This window comes from Marmota monax, unplaced genomic scaffold (assembly GCF_021218885.2).
Source record: "Marmota monax isolate L192 unplaced genomic scaffold, Marmota_monax_Labrador192_F-V1.1 WCK01_AAM20220418_F8-fsc00136, whole genome shotgun sequence".
NCBI classification, from domain to species: Eukaryota; Metazoa; Chordata; class Mammalia; order Rodentia; family Sciuridae; genus Marmota; species Marmota monax.
Genome location: NW_026693905.1, coordinates 992692 through 1008867, shown reverse-complemented (window position 1 = coordinate 1008867; position 16176 = coordinate 992692). Strand labels below are relative to the sequence as shown.

Sequence of the window (16176 nt, the reverse complement as noted above, 5' to 3'; positions counted from 1 at the left end):
ATACTTCCTAAAATAGGCATAGGATTTCTAAACTGAAGAAAAATGTCTCAAAGAGCCACATATTATGTACTCAGACAAGTCAAAGAAGTAATTAAGTTAGTAAATTGAATAAGTTAACTTGAATAAATTAAAAATGCACATTCAGAACAAAATTGTAGTTTTGGTCAGCAACATGTGAACCAAAAGCAAAAATCTGCCAAGGTTAAGGCAGGTTTTTTTTTAATATACAGTACAATGTGTTCCCCCCCACACCCACAAAGTTCATTAAGCATTCACCTTTATTTAAAATGCAATGCCAAGCTAGAATACAAGCTTACTAATTAAAAATATATATATAGATGTCATAGAAGTCTCCTTCTGTTTTATAGTCTTCCTTTTACCTAGAAATGTTATTTCCCTTTTGCCTTCACACAGTGGATATAAGAGATTACCAAAACAATCATGACTTTAACCACAAAGCATGACCACTGTCAGGGTGATAGCCTTTGTAAGGAATTACTTTCTTCTTCAGCTGGAGTTAATTTAAGTGTTGGCAGTTTCCGAGGAGGAAGCTGAGGGCTTTGGCGAAGATTGTCATCCATCTCCAAGACTAAGCCTAAAGTAACTGTTTAGGATATCATCACAAAAGCGACACAGGTTGGACAGCTGTTTCAGATGTTCTTGTAACTGAACTTTAGGAAACCGTACTTTGTAAAGAGGTGCAAGAAAACCAAACACATAGGCATCCAAGGTAGAAGGCGTATCTCCAAAGAAAAACTGAGATGTTCCCAATCTGTTTGACAGAAGATTTAGGCACTCCTTGGCATCTCTGTATATCTGAGCTTCTACTTCTTGGACACGGTAGAGGGGAGGCTCTCCTTTTGTCAGGAGAATTCTATTCAATGCCCCTCTGGACATCCTTCCAGGTAGAATCAAACTCAAGGGAAAAGGAATTCGTGAAGCAAACCATGGCTTTGTTACAGTAAAGTAATTGTCACTCTCAACCCAGAATGTGTGAAGCACAGCAGGGAGAAGCTTCTCTTCAAGGAGAGCAATATAAGCCAGTGTATCTGCCCCTTGCTTTGCTGACAGTTCATAATCAGCATTATATTTCTGTTTTCTTAAAAAGTTTAGTATTTTTGCCGGCTGAGAAACAGTGTTGTCTTCAGTTGTCAAAATTGGCACATCACCATCACCACCAGGGACTCGCTGTGGACGGAGGGGAGCCCCCAGCCGCCTCCCCAGCAACTGAGCTCCAAGGGGGCCGCCATCTTGCCGGGGCCGACCTTTACCTGGGGTTTTCTTTTAATCAAGCTAATTTTCAGGGTCTTTTATATTATTGATTTTATATCAGAATCTGTAGTCTTTCAATATTGGATTTTATGGAATTGACATGTAAAATTCCAGGTTGTGTTTGCCTATGTCTCTCTCACCTGTACTCCTCCACTCCTGAAAGCTGTCACACAGCTATTTACAATGATAACACTTTTGGTTTATGATCATCAAATTTGATTGGACCTTACAGTTCTTTAGATTCTTCAACATATATTTAACCTTGCATTTTTCCTCTTCTTCACAGTGTATTTCAGATCATTCTCACTCAACTCAAGCTTTTTTTCTTTTTTGCTATAATTATTTTTTCTTTTTTAACATAGGAGCATCAGAAGAAATCTCTCTAAATTTCCTTACTCCTTTTATCTACTAAACAAGGCAGCATAGAAAAAGTTATTTCTTAGGGTAATTTTTTCACCATGGTCCATATATCATCTGCCAAAACTACCTTTTTAAAATTCTCATTTCATAAAATATATCAATCACCTACTTTGTGACAAGCTCTGTTCAGGGCTTTGGGGCCATAGTAATAAATAGCACATATTGGGATGCATTTTGCAGAAGATTATATCCCACTGAAAGGAGATGATTAGCAATTAGTAAAGTAATATTAGTTATGAGCCAATAATAAGAATTTTGCAGAGTGATAAGACAGAGTGATATATAAAATCATGGTTATATGACTGAGTGCTTTTAATACCCGGGGTGGGGGGAGAAAGGCTTCCCTGAAGAAATGATATTGGTTAAAGATTTGAATGGCTGGAAGGGGCCAGGCCTAAGAAGATATAGAGGAACAGAATGTGAATTCCTAGGGAAGAATAAACACGTGAGTTCTACCTTGGGAAATGAATCAGTGTTCCCTTAGTGCGAATATAGTTGAAGATAATGGGAAAAAACAATGGACCATGAGATCAGAGAATCAATCATGATTCAAACGCAAGTTATAAAGGAAGTCTTTAGTGGTTGTTAAGCATGGGACTTGAAAAGCCCAAGCAACATTGATTATTGGAGAAAGTAGGTAAGGAAAAAGAAAAGGTATCATTAAGCAGGTAATTCAAGTGATATAGGTGAGAGATAATGGTGGCTCGACTTTAGGGTGATAGTAGGGAAACAGAACATTATTTGACTTCTGAAAATGTATTTAAAGTGTGGAGCTAGAAATACTTGGTCTATTCAATATGGGAAGTAAGTAATAGCAAGGAACAAGAGTAACTCCTAGATTTTTGGTCGTTGTTTATTTGAATAATTTTGTCATATCATCCACAAAATTGAAGATAATAAAAGAAATATTTTTCAGATAAAGGTAAAGTTACAATTCTGAATTAAGTACTAGTCATGCCAAATTTGAAATACTTATGAACCATGCTTGAGGAGACTGTATGTGAGTTTGGAGTTTCTGAAGAGAGTCATCACTGAATGTTAATATTGAGGACCCAATAACATGGGTGGTAAATTGGACAGTCCAGTGAGATAATCTGGAGAAAAAAGTAGTGAAGGAAGAGAAAAAATTCAAGGCACACTTCTGGAGAAGGAAGGAATGGAAAGGAAAGAAAGCATAAAGAAGACTAGGAAGAGTGATGCCACAGAATTAAGAAAAGCAGGTACCACGAGAAGAAGAAAGGAGTTAACTATTTAGCTGATATTTCTAGGAAAATTGACACAGTGAAATAACTCTTGAAGTTAGCATGGGGGTGTCATTTGTTATAAGAGATACTTCAATGGAATGATAAGTCATTTGAAGAGGAAATGGGGGATGGACAGGACAGAGATACAAGACAACTCTTCTAATAAGAGGGACGAGGAAGAGAAATGATAGCTGAAGGTGATACTGCAAAGATTGATTCAGTACAAGGACATTAATCATTGCAGGAGCCAAGTTCATTAGGATGTGAGCAGCCTGTGGAGCTAGAGTACATATGGAAGACAAGAATTTGACAAAAGCAGGGACACTTTATTATAAAAGAAGGATCAAAAGAAGTGGTTTTTTTTTTTGGATAGTATCAGAATAAATATACAGTGTAGTGATATTTTGAAGCATTAGAGAATAACGTTTGTCATTTATCATCACATATGTAGATAAAAAACAGCCTGCTTGTGCATCTTGAAACTTCCACCATATGGTAGGTGAATAATGGTCCTCAGAGATATGGAAGTTCTAATCTCTGGAACCTGTGACTGTTACTTCCTATGGGAAAAAAAAAAGGATTTTGCAGATATAATTAAGGCTCTGAATATAGTGAGATTATTCTGATTATCTAGATCTGTCCTAAATTTAGTCACAAATGCCCTTGCAAGATAGAGGCAAAGGAAGATTGATTATAGAAGAGAAGAAAGTAATACAACAGAAGAAGAATTTGGAGTTATGTAGCCCTAAACTGGGAATGCTGACAACGAGAAGCTGGAAGAGGCAAGAAATCGATTCTCCCATGGAGAATTGCTAAATATTAAGAGCGGTTTACTAGAGTGATAAGAGTTGAAGACAGTTGGAATTGGATTGAAGAATGGGTGAGAAGAAGGAGATGATTAAAGTAAAAACTTGTAGTTTTTAGGGGCTGGGGATGTGGCTCAAGAGGTAGCGCGCTCGCCTGGCATGCGTGCGGCCCGGGTTCGATCCTCAGCACCACATACAAACAAAGATGTTGTGTCCGCCGAAAACAAAAATAAATAAATAAATATTAAAAAAAAAAAAAAAAAAAAACTTGTAGTTTTTAAAAGGACCATAAAATGGTGTGGTAGCTAGACTGAGCAAGTGGAGTTAAAGAATATTTTTCTGTCTGTTTTTGTTTCTGATTTATTTTAAAGGCGACTCTGAAACATTCTAATAAGAAATAGCCTTAATGAAGGGAAAGGGTAAAAATATAAAGAAGGACAAATTAATTAGTGGGCTATATTATTTTCTGACTGCTGCTGTAACAAACTTCCTCAACTTGAGTGCTTTAAAACAACACAAGTTTTGGGGGGTACTTTTATTCTTTTAAATTTTATTAACTCCCTTATTTTTTAAAAATTTATTTATTGGTGACTATTAAAATACAGACTACTCTTTCATTGTGGCATTTTTGTATATACATATAATATAATTTGATAACTGTTACTCCCTAATACTTTCCCCTACTCTTCCCTCCTCCCTTTCCCTGTTCCTCTTCCTCTTCTCTAGTTGTTTTGTTTTTACTTTCATGGCACACTTTTTTCATTCCCCTGCCTCTCAGCTTCCAAATATGAGAGAAAACATATGGAATTTGTCAGAGAATTTCTGTGTCTGGCTTATTTAGCTTACCATGATGCTCTCCGATTCCATCCATTTTTCTGTAAATGACAGTTTCATCATTTGTTAAGGCTGAATAAAACTCCACTGAGTATATGTACCATGTTTTCTTTACTTATTCATCTGTTGATGGACATCTAGGCTGATTCTGTTACTTGGCTATATTGAATTATGCTGTCATAAACATGGGCATGCATGTATGCCTTAGATATGCTGAGTTTAATTCTTTTAGATAAATACCAAGAAGTAGTATAGCTAGATCAAATGGTGGTTCAATTTTTAGTTTGTTGAGGAAGCCACATGTTGATTTCCATAGTGGTTGTACAAATTCTACAAATTCTACTAATTTACATTGCCACCAGCCGTGTGCAACAATTCCTCCACCCGCCCAATCCTCGCCAGCATTTGTTGTTATTTTTAATCTTTATGATTGCCATTAGAGTGAAATGGAATCTCAGTTTAGTTTCAATTTTCATTTCCCTAATAACTAAAGATGTTGATTTTTTCATGTAATTGTTGGCCATTTGTATTTTTTCTTTTGAGAAGTGTGTTCATGTGTTCAGTTCATTTGCCCATTTATTGAATGGTTGTTTTCTGAGGTTGAGTTTTTTGGTTTCCATTCTCAATTCTAGTATACTCTTCATTTCTGCCTTTCCGACCTCTTTGTTAATCAATTGATTCTCTCATTCTATTGAGAATATTTAAAAATATTTTTAAAAAATTTTTTAGTTACTTTTTATTTTTTTCTGTCTGTTCTTCTTTAGTTTCCTCAATGGGCTAGTCTTTTCTTTTTTTCATTAGTGTTTCTAGCAGAGCTCCATTTCCTTCTCATGGCATACACTATCCTTGAATAATTCTACCTATTTTCAGAATTTCATTTATTATCTACATATTGATCACTCAAAATTTTCTGTTTGACACTCAGCGTGCTCCCTTGGCCACATATACTCTTCTTTTACACCTTACTGTCACACTGAGAGGACTGAATTGGAATGACAGCCTATGTTGGTGTTAGGATCCACAGTATATTCATATCAGGATATAGGGATTATATATAAGTATATTAGGTCCAAGATCACTTCACTGAATTTAAATTCTGTTTTGCTCTCTTAAGACCTGCAATAACAAGTGATTTACCACCTTAATTTATAGAATAGTAAAAATTTCCTGAACAGTTATGATTAGATGAGATGGTACACATCAAGCACAAGGCATGGTATCTGGCATGTAGTCCATGGTCAATAAATGTTGGCAATTACTGTAACTGCTAGCTTCCATCTTTTCCTCTTTAAGAACTATATCTGCTGCTAATTATTACCATGGCACTTCTGTTTCCCATTAAATGTCTCTCTAGCAGTTTCCACCTCTTCAACAACTTTGATGTTCACAGCCTACTATTGGTACCTCCACTCCTGTTTTCACTTAATTTGAGTTGCAAATTACTTAAGAAATCATTTCCATAGAAATATATACAGATTTCTTTTCTGATTTATACATGAACTGAATGTACAAATGAACATAGTTCATTTTCAAATCATCTCATCTTCCTTTGAAACTTATGACCTAAACTATTTAGGCATAATTTGTGAAGTAGAAATATAACACATGATATTTATGTCCTTTATTTTTGTGGCTGTTGAAATGAATATTACATATTTTTTGAATGTGCTATTTTCCAGACAAATGTGTATTCCATCATATTGTAATTAGAACCACAACACTTCCTAGAATGTTTCTTATTTCTTAATGAAAGAATAATCATATTGTGGATATCACATTTATTTCTTAGTAAAGTAATTATTTTATACATAAAATTTTCTTTTATATTTATAATGCATCATGTACAAAAGGAAAATAAAGATAATCCTAAATGAAAATGAGTGTTGTCCACTGATAAGAATTCAATGAAGCTATGTGAGATCATTTTTAATCCTCATTCTACAGATTCTTAAAATTCTTTATTTCCTTCCATTAAGGATTTCTTGTATATTATTTTTATTTATTTATTTATTTGTTTGTTTGTTTAAAATCTTTATTTATTTTTATGTAGTGCTGAGGATTGAAACCAGTGCCTCACACATGTTAGACAAGCACTCTACCAAAGAACCACAACCCCAGCCCCTTCATGGATAATCTTTAACATTACTTTTCTTTCTTCATCTTTTAAATGATAATCTATATGTAGAGAGGATTATAGTCTGTAGACTTGGGAATCTAAAGGCCATTGGGTTAGAAAAAAGTAAAAAAATAATTATAATGAAAAAACAATAATAATATTCACCTTTGTGTAGTCCTTTTAAGTTTTAAAAATAATCTTATCATGACAATAATGCTTCATATGAATATATATATATATGTGTGTGTGTGTGTGTGTGTGTGTGTGTGTGTGTGTGTCCATAATACATAGAATACAGAAGTTGGTATACCAACATGGGCAAGTTTATTGAGTTATAAGGAGGAGTAATTTGACAAATTAAAATCCCCAATGGTTTTTCTTTTGACCATTCTTTGGTAAGGCCATTTTCATAGGTGATATAAATCAAGGTGATTTAAAGATTGGCCCAAAATAAAAACATTCTTCATGAGAAGTGAGGCCTGATATTAGTGCTAGCACTCAGATCTCATGAGGTGGCTCCTCCTTGGGTTATGTCATAGAAATTGCTACTGTTCACTAGTACATACTGCCCTTCTCTGTGGGAGGATTATAGGTGCCCAATGCTGAAGTCCCTCAGCCCTCTGATGTGCTGCAGTTAATAAAGTGTCAGCAGAGGGAAGGGTATTACTTCCTGGCAAAAGCATTAAGAACCACTGCATGTTGTTTTGTCCTTTTTCCCTCTCTTGTGATGACAGACATGTTTTGTTCAAAAAGAAGATGATATGACAAAGCTGCAATCAACCTGCATGACTCATAAAAAGTGAGAAGTAAACCTGTATAAGTTATTGACATTTTGGAATTTATTTTTTACTTCTTCTTCTTCTTCTTCTTCTTCTTCTTATTATTATTATTATTATTTTGCTGAAATACAGCCCAGCCCATGTTAAATTAAACAGGTTTTCTCCAAGACTGAGTGACTTCACTATCTTGTTCTCTAGTTCCGCTGCTTTATTTTTAATATTATGACCAAAATGTCTTCATAATACGCTTCGTTGAGTCTCCAGTGCTGAAAGAGCACTGATATTTCAAAGACTATTAAAATTAGGTGTCAGAAAATTGAAACAAATCCAGAATTAGTATATTTCCCCATATTTTTACTGATTCCTCAATTCCATATGGAATCCCACAACCAAAGGATCTTGACGGCAGTCTTTCCTTCAGCTGGCTTGCAATTGAATAGCTCTTTGCATCCACAAATGAGCTCCCCCTTCAAGAAAGAACACATTGCCCATTTGTGAGGACCATCTGTGAATTCCTTCAAGTCTCCCTCAGCCTGAATGGAGGCATGCTTTTCTCAGAGTAGCCTCAGTTCATGACTATGCAAGAATATGGTACAGGCAGGGCTCTTCTCCAATAGATAATCTGTGCTCCTAGGTTCTCTGATGGGCTGGCACAGACTTTGTCAGATCTGCATTACAGTCTGGCAGTTCCTGCTACCCAATCCTGAAACCTCCTGTATCTTCACATATGTTATTTTCTAAAATGTCTGTACTCCTAGCTTTAGCTTGGTTTCTGTTCCCAGATAAACAAACTTGCACAGTATCTAGTTATTTGGGGGGAGTGTCCGCCTAGATATAATGTCAGGACCAAATAGAAGAGTGTCCCGTCTTCTTATAGCTGTTGTCAACACCTGTCTCCTCTCATGTTTAGTTATTGGGAAGCTTTACATGAGCAAGATAACCATGCTCTATCACAGAACAGTAATGTACAGCAGATTTATAACAATATAACCAGGCATAGAGCCTTGTTTCTGTTAAGATTTTGAAATGAAATATTCTCCCTTATAATTTTCTCAAGTGTAAAATAACACTAATAGAAATAATTTCCTCCTTGAATTTTGAGCAGAATTAATAACTAAAGTTTATTAAGTGCTCACTATATGCCAGACTTCTCAGGCACTAATTCATTTTAGCAGGTGTGGCTACTGGGGCAAACAGAGGGTACAGAACACACAGTTAAAAATGGACTGAGCAGGGACTGGAGTCTAGACAGTGACATCACATCCCACTTACTTAAGCTACTCTTTACTCCCTCTATTAAGACCTGTAAATAGCCTACCTGCATGCCTGCCTCTCTGTTTGTTGGAGTGGATATACGACAAGTGTTAATCACTATGAATAATTATTTATTGGTTATTATTAATTAGTTAAGGGAGGAAAAAAAGAACTGAAAGAAATAAAGGACAAATCAATAAAGGACCTTTTAAAGCCAACTCAGTGAATCTGGACTTTATTTTTAGGCTATTAAGGAGTTATTGATTAGATTTAAGTAGGGACTGATACTCAGATTTAGATGTTCAGAAGGTCAGTCTTGTAACGTGGTCAATGGAGTGAACTAGGCCATCAATGGAAATAGGAAATGGTAGAATTTATCCAAACTACAGGAGATGCATGTCTAAACTATAGTAGTGGCGATGGGAATTGGAAAAATAGATTTGAGAGAAAGTTTAAGAAACTCTATAGATTTAATCTTGCCATTTAATCTTGCCATCAGGTTGTGTCCCATTGGTCTGGACACTAAATCAATCTGGGTTTCAGTTTACTCATTTTAGAAAATGAGTTATTTGAATAAAGTGATTGTTAAAGCCCTCCCCCCCAATTGTATATTACCTATTAAGAAGGCAATGAATGAGGAACAAAGGGGAGAAAAGTGTGAAATTATAGGCATGAATGTAATGAAAGATATGGAATAATTTGTTTTAGAAATAGTGCATTTATGATATTATTAAGAAAGTCTATATTTTAAGGGACATATACAAATAAAGCACATTTAACATCCAGATTCATGTTCTTCTAGTTTAGCAATTTCTAAACTCCTTTTAACACAATAATCACATTCTTGTCTTTTGAAAAAGGATTTAAAACATCTTGGAATTGTCACTTAAATATGAAGAGGAGAGTCAGTCATAGTGGAGTTGTTTGATAAGTTTGTAAAAGGCATTAAGCAAGCTCCCCCCAAAGCAGCTTTACTTTAAAAAATATTCTGGGACTTATGAAAATCCCATATGGGATTTATGCAAATTTCATACACTTTAGTAGTTAGAGAAAATAGATATTGTTCATAAAGAATAGTGAGTTGAGTCTCTCTCAAGCAATATAGATAATTGTAGGGAAAGTAGGGAAACAAGATGCACTTTACTCTCTTGTGCTTTGGCAAATTGTGTTGCATCTGCTACAGACCTGGCAAAGTAAAGTGTATCATTTTGGAAATTGCTGCTGAATGTGGTTATTGCACACTACCACAGCAGAGATTTTGAAGTCATTGTGGAACTGAGGTGGCAGGGTCACAACGTGTTAGCACTATTGAGGCTATTTGTTAGAGTCTGCTGAATAGCTGACATCAATTTCAGAAGGCAGAAAAGTGCTGGACTCTGTTCTCACTTGGCAAAACTTCAAGAGATAATGGCTGAGTGAATAAAACTTCTCCTAACTTGCTTGTCTTTCTAGAACTCTATGCTGTTTTGTGAGTGTTGAATTAAATGGGAAATCTAAGCAATAATTGATTTTCATGTATTAGTATCCTATATTTTTTCTAGAAAGAATTTCTATTTTATTTTAAAAATAATCAGTAAATAGAAATTAACAGTGAAGTTTAATGCAATACTGAATGTTTCCCCTCATTTGGAGCACCAACACCTCTTACCTGAAATACTGACTTATATAGTACCCTTACCTCCCATTTTGTATTCGTGCAGTCTTTCTATAGATTTTCTAAGAGATTTTTCCAAAATGAGCATCTAACATGGCACTCCTGTTTAAATATTTTATTGTCTCACCTCTTTAAAAATTTATAGTAGGTTAATTTATTAACTAACACTATATAAGGATTCATAACAAAACTTTGTTGCTCAAAATAATAAAAACCCTCCCCTCCCTGCAACATTTTCTATGGGTTCATGATTCTGGAATGGCTGGAATGGCTTGGCTGGATGGTTGTGGCTTGAATTATCTGATGAGGTTATAATGACCTATTGGCTATAACTGTAGTTATATCAAGGCTTGACCAAACCTGGAGGATCCATTTCTAAAGAGGCTCACTTATATGGTATTGATGATAGTTGGTTTCTCTCCACAAGATTGCTTGAGGGCCCTCACAATATGATTACAAGTTTACCAAGAGTGATTCAAGAAGGCAAGGCAAGATTATTAACTGACCTTTTTGACCTAATCTCAGAACTTATTTCATCACTCTTGCCATAATCTATTGGTAATATAAGCAAACAGTGATTCATTATAGGAGAGGAGCACACAGGAGTGTGAATGATAGGAGGTAAAAATTACTCGGCACCATCTTGCAGGTTTGTTATCTCAACTGATTTTCATTTACTTGGGTGAAGTTCAAACTTTTAGACTCTGCTTTCAAAAATACTTCATGATATGAAATGGCATCTTCTCACCATGATATGACCATTTCTCACATCTTCAATTTCATTCTGCTGCTCCGTGGATCACGCTCCATCCACAAATGGATCACGCTCCATTCACAAATGATAACAGCAAACCTTTCTTCATATTGTTTTCACTCTCTCGGATCTTATATTCCCATTCTTCTAAATAACTCACTGCTCATTCTTTGGGTGAGGTTACTAGATACAACCTTTTCTGAAAGTTTTATTTTGACTTCTTAATCATAATGTTTTTTCAATCTGAAAGTTCTCCTTTGACTTGGTCCTATGCCCCTATAGTGTTTAGTCTTAATAATAATATTTATCACACTATTTTATAATTAGTTTTCCCCTTTTATATGTAAACTAACAGATGGATAAGTATGAAGGCAAGAACCTTGCATATTTCATCATTCTTCCTCACTGCCTGTCCTGTACCTATAATTTAGGAGTATTTGTTCAGTGAATAAATGATCATCAAAATAAATGAAAGAATATCTTTACTATTATTCAGTAAATACATATCTACTGATTTTATAAGGAAATGAAGACAACCTAAGATGTAAAATCTTCTAAAATGTTTTTAGTTGTTGGGCATGGGGGTGCATGCCTGCAATCCCAGCAACTCAGGATGCTGAGGTAGGAAGATCTGGAGTTAAATGCCAGCGTTGGCAGCTTAGGGAGACCCTGTCTTAAAATAAAAAATCAAAAGGACTTTGGATGTAGCTCAGTGATAGAGCTTCCCTGGGTTCAGTCCCTAGTAACATAGATGCACGTGCAGCGCACGCGCACACACACACGGACACAGTGTTTTGACTTATTTCTCTTTATAAAACTTGAAAACAGAAAAGAAAAACTGCTGTGTCAATGCCAGGGTTTGGTTCTCTGAGATAATACTGCTAAATTTTGAATTTCACAGATACAGATCCTATATTTTTCTTGCAATGATCAATGATAGACTGGTTAAAATGATTTTATTTATTTTTTTTTATTTTACAGATCAATACAATGACACCTGATAACCAGTGAAAATTAAGATATTTCTTTTCTTTTTAAGAGAGAGAGAGAGAGAGAGAGAGAGAGAGAGAGAGAGAATTTTTTAGCATTTATTTTTTAGTTTTCGGCTGACACAACATCTTTGTTTGGATGTGGTGCTGAGGATCGAACCTGGGCTGCACGCATGCCAGGCGAGTGCGTTACCAGTTGAGCCATATCCCCAGCCCCGAAAATTAAGATATTTCTACCAAATTACATTTTTCTTTAAAAGCTGTGAAATTACAATGCTGTGTTCAAAATAGAGGCAAATTTTTCTTACCTTTAAATTTAAAATCACAAATCACCTACATATTATTTTCCAGTTTTAAAGATAAAAAATATCATCTGGCAAAACAGAATTACTCATTAAGCACATATAACAAAAATCACTCAGAGACACTTCAGTGAATTTTAAACATACCCACTAAATATGTCAATTTCCCCCTCATTAAACATGCCACAGAGTGTAACCAAATCACATTTCACAATAATAAATTATATTTTACATAGCATTTATAGAAATAGTAGCACCTAAGAAGAATAGTTCAGTGGTAAAATTTCAGATAATGTTTTTAATATTTTAAACATACTAGGATATTTATTTCTTTTGAAATGTTAAGTAATAATTAAATGGAAAGAAGCAGGGAAAGGGTAGTTCATGTTCCCTCTTACTGATTAAATATTTGGATCTCTAAGTTCTTCAAGTAGTTGATATGATATCTGCATATATAAGCAGACTGAATAGAACTTTCTTATTGGTTACCTGTTCTAAGCCCTGACCTGATTAGATTCACAGTCTGGTATTTACTACTTTGGGGTTCAGTTTATTCTCAGACTGCCCATAGTGGAATGTATGGGGCAGACAAGGTCTCAAACTGTAATGATCACCTTGAATGCACCATTTTATATACCAAGATTTAATATAGTATTTGGTAACCATTTTACGATAATCCATTCCGTTCTTGTATATTGGTGTTATTTATATGTTATCCAAGCACCTTTTAAAAATATCCTTGAAAATGTATTATTTTATGTGGTTGGAACAGGTACATTGGAAAAGTTGGATGTAGGGCTGCTTTTCAGTCTATGACACTTATTTAAGATCAGTCTGTAGGAAAGTCAGACCATTTGCTTCTAGAATTGGGAATATTTGCCATATTCTTACAAATTTACTAATTTCTTGTGACATAAAAATTTAGGAAGTTCACATATAATATTGTGAACTGAGGTTCAATTCCTCAAAGTTTTAGCCTGTTTTATGTATCTATCATGAAAAGAGTTTCTGTTAATTGAACAGTGGCTCCTTTTACTCTTGCCAAGTTGACACATATTTCAAAGAAATCAAGACGCTAAAAGGGAAAAATAAAAGTCATTAAAAGATCAAATTATGGACCTAACTCTCTGGTTTTTCAAGTAAAAGGTGGAATTTTATTAACCAATAAGGAAAAGTTATTAAAACTTTGGTTATTATAATTATTTTTACATACCTGATTCCTCATCTTCCAATTCCTTGTAAAGACTCAGTAGTGACACATTTCCTTCAGAGGATGACAAAGTATGCTTTATGATTTTTAAGTTCATTTCTTGGAATATACTAGTGTAATCAATGACTAAATACAAATTGTTAATTCAAAGAAAAATTTTACTTTTAAAATGGAGTTCACTACAATTTGAATATTTGGATATTGAAACAACAAATAAGTTCAAGTTTGTGTATAAATATTTAGACCTTGTAGCAGAGGACATAAATCTTAAGGAAAATTATAGAATCATATGTATTTCATATACAATTATATCATATTTTAAAGCTCAATTCATTACATCTAAGCCCACGATATTTGATATTTTATATCTCAAGATCCAGAATGTAAACACATATTTATGCACTAAATAGTAATACAATATTTATGACAAATGTATAGTTCTATATTCATATTCAAAAATATACTTGGGAGGTGTGTCACACTGCATGGATGTGTTGTGTTGATGTATTAGCATGAGGACACTGACAAGTTGCTGTCACAATTAGGGGGAAGTAAATATGACATAATTTTTTGAGGAAACTTTAGTGAAATGGATTTTCTCTTTACATCTAGAATAGTTTTCCTCTGAAAACTATTATGGCTAACCAACAGTGATCAGTAAGTTTTAAATTTAAGAAATTCATACCATTGGTGTTAGGAGTCTATTTTAAGGATTTACACTGGAATCAAATTGACTCAAGATGCTGACAAAGTGGTAAATTATCTTTTCAACTATCTTTACAGACATTATTTGGAACTTGCTATTTAATAAGTTTTAAATCATTGAGTAATGAACATATTAGTTTCTCATAACATGTTAAACAAACAGAAGGGAAACAAATGACTTATTTTATCAAAAAACTATTTTAGTGATTTAAAAAATATTAATAATGTAAGAATTAAAAACAAGTAACTCTGTAAGTGACTACCAGGAAAGTTTTAGTGCATTTGTAACATGCTGATTATTCCAGATATTTCTTGTAAAACACTGTTCAAATAAATCCTCAGTTGTATTTTCAGTCAGCAGTTTTAGCTGTTGGTGTTTATTGATGCAGCATCATAAATAATTAATATTACTAATTTAGCATGGTCTAGTCTTGCAATTTATTCCCTCAATCACTCAATTTTGAAGTTGTATGTTTTTCCTCAGGTATTAATAGTGATTTTTGGATGAATATTTTTGTCACTTTTTTAGTATTGAAATGAGAAATACATGTTGATTTCATCTGAAAAATTAAAGTATTAATATTTAAAGATCATTAAAAAATAATATTTTGAAAATAATGTATGCTTCTATACAGAAATATTTAAAACTGAACAAAAAATATTTGTTTTTAGTTTTCCTAATAAAATATCTTCAACTTATTAAAATATATTCAAATCATTTTTCTATGTTTACATATATATATATATATATATATATATATATATATATATATATGCCGCATATACTTGTAATCATTATTATTTGTTTTTATAATTTTATGTTTTGGTTTATTTATCTCTAAACATTTAATACCATTTGTACCATCTAACATCATTCCCCATTCAGAAAATTTAATAAAGTTTAATAATTGAATCTATTAGCCATTCCCAGATGCCAGGGAATGCAAATTTTCACACTCACATAATGTTTACATCTAAGAATTTGTACTGTTCCTGATAAATGGTATTCTCAGAAGTGCATTTAATTTACTTAGACTTGAATGTAGATCATCTAGGAGAATGGTTGTGATCTTGATGTGCAGTGCCATGGCCATGTATATGTTATTGACATGTGTACACATGTATGCATATGTATATGTATCTATATACATGTGAAAATATATATAATAACAATCAGTGTTTCAGTCCATCTCTAAAAATCTGGCTAGCAGACTCAAAGTTAAATGCATTCCAATTTATTTATTATTTATTTGATAAATATTTAAATTCATTCTACTGAGCTAAGAATTATGGAAATCCATATATTAGTAAAACAGACATTATACCATCTTGAAAATATCATATGTGTTAGCATAAGAGGATGTTAATAAGTTTTATCAAAAACTTATTCTGGTGATTGAAAAAAATTAATGATGTAAGAATTAAAAAGAAGAAACTATGTAAGTGACCACCAGGAAAGGAGATTTTGACTGTTTTCAGAGCTCTATAATAGCTCTCAGAATGTAGACAGGAAATATCTTTGCCTTCCAAACCAAGTGCTGAACTATCTCTGCCAGAATTGAAAAAGGTGACAAGAGATATGGGTCTGCCAGTATCCTTCACCCTCCACATTTAATAAGACAAGATTGAGAATTCATTCAGATTTAAACTTGAAAGAGAGAATTTCTTGAGAGAAGTCAAATACCTGTGGATTGCCCTTTTTTACTTTTAGGGAAGGTGAAAAATTTTTCTTTTCTTCCATTCCAAGTAAAGGTATCTCCAAGAAAACCAGTCTGAAAAGTTTTTCTGGAATTGGAGAAGTATTTAAGCTGATATATGATTTACTTTTAAAAGAATC

The 16176-nt window shown here is 33.7% G+C and overlaps 1 protein-coding gene and 1 pseudogene across 2 annotated transcripts in view; one reads left to right on the top strand and one right to left on the bottom strand.

Moving 5' to 3' along the window:
• Window positions 1-16176, top strand: part of Spag16 (sperm associated antigen 16) — a 719050-nt gene that overhangs the window by 347724 nt on the left and 355150 nt on the right. The window lies entirely within an intron of this gene.
• LOC124105676 (metaxin-3-like) lies at window positions 92-1250 on the bottom strand (annotated as a pseudogene).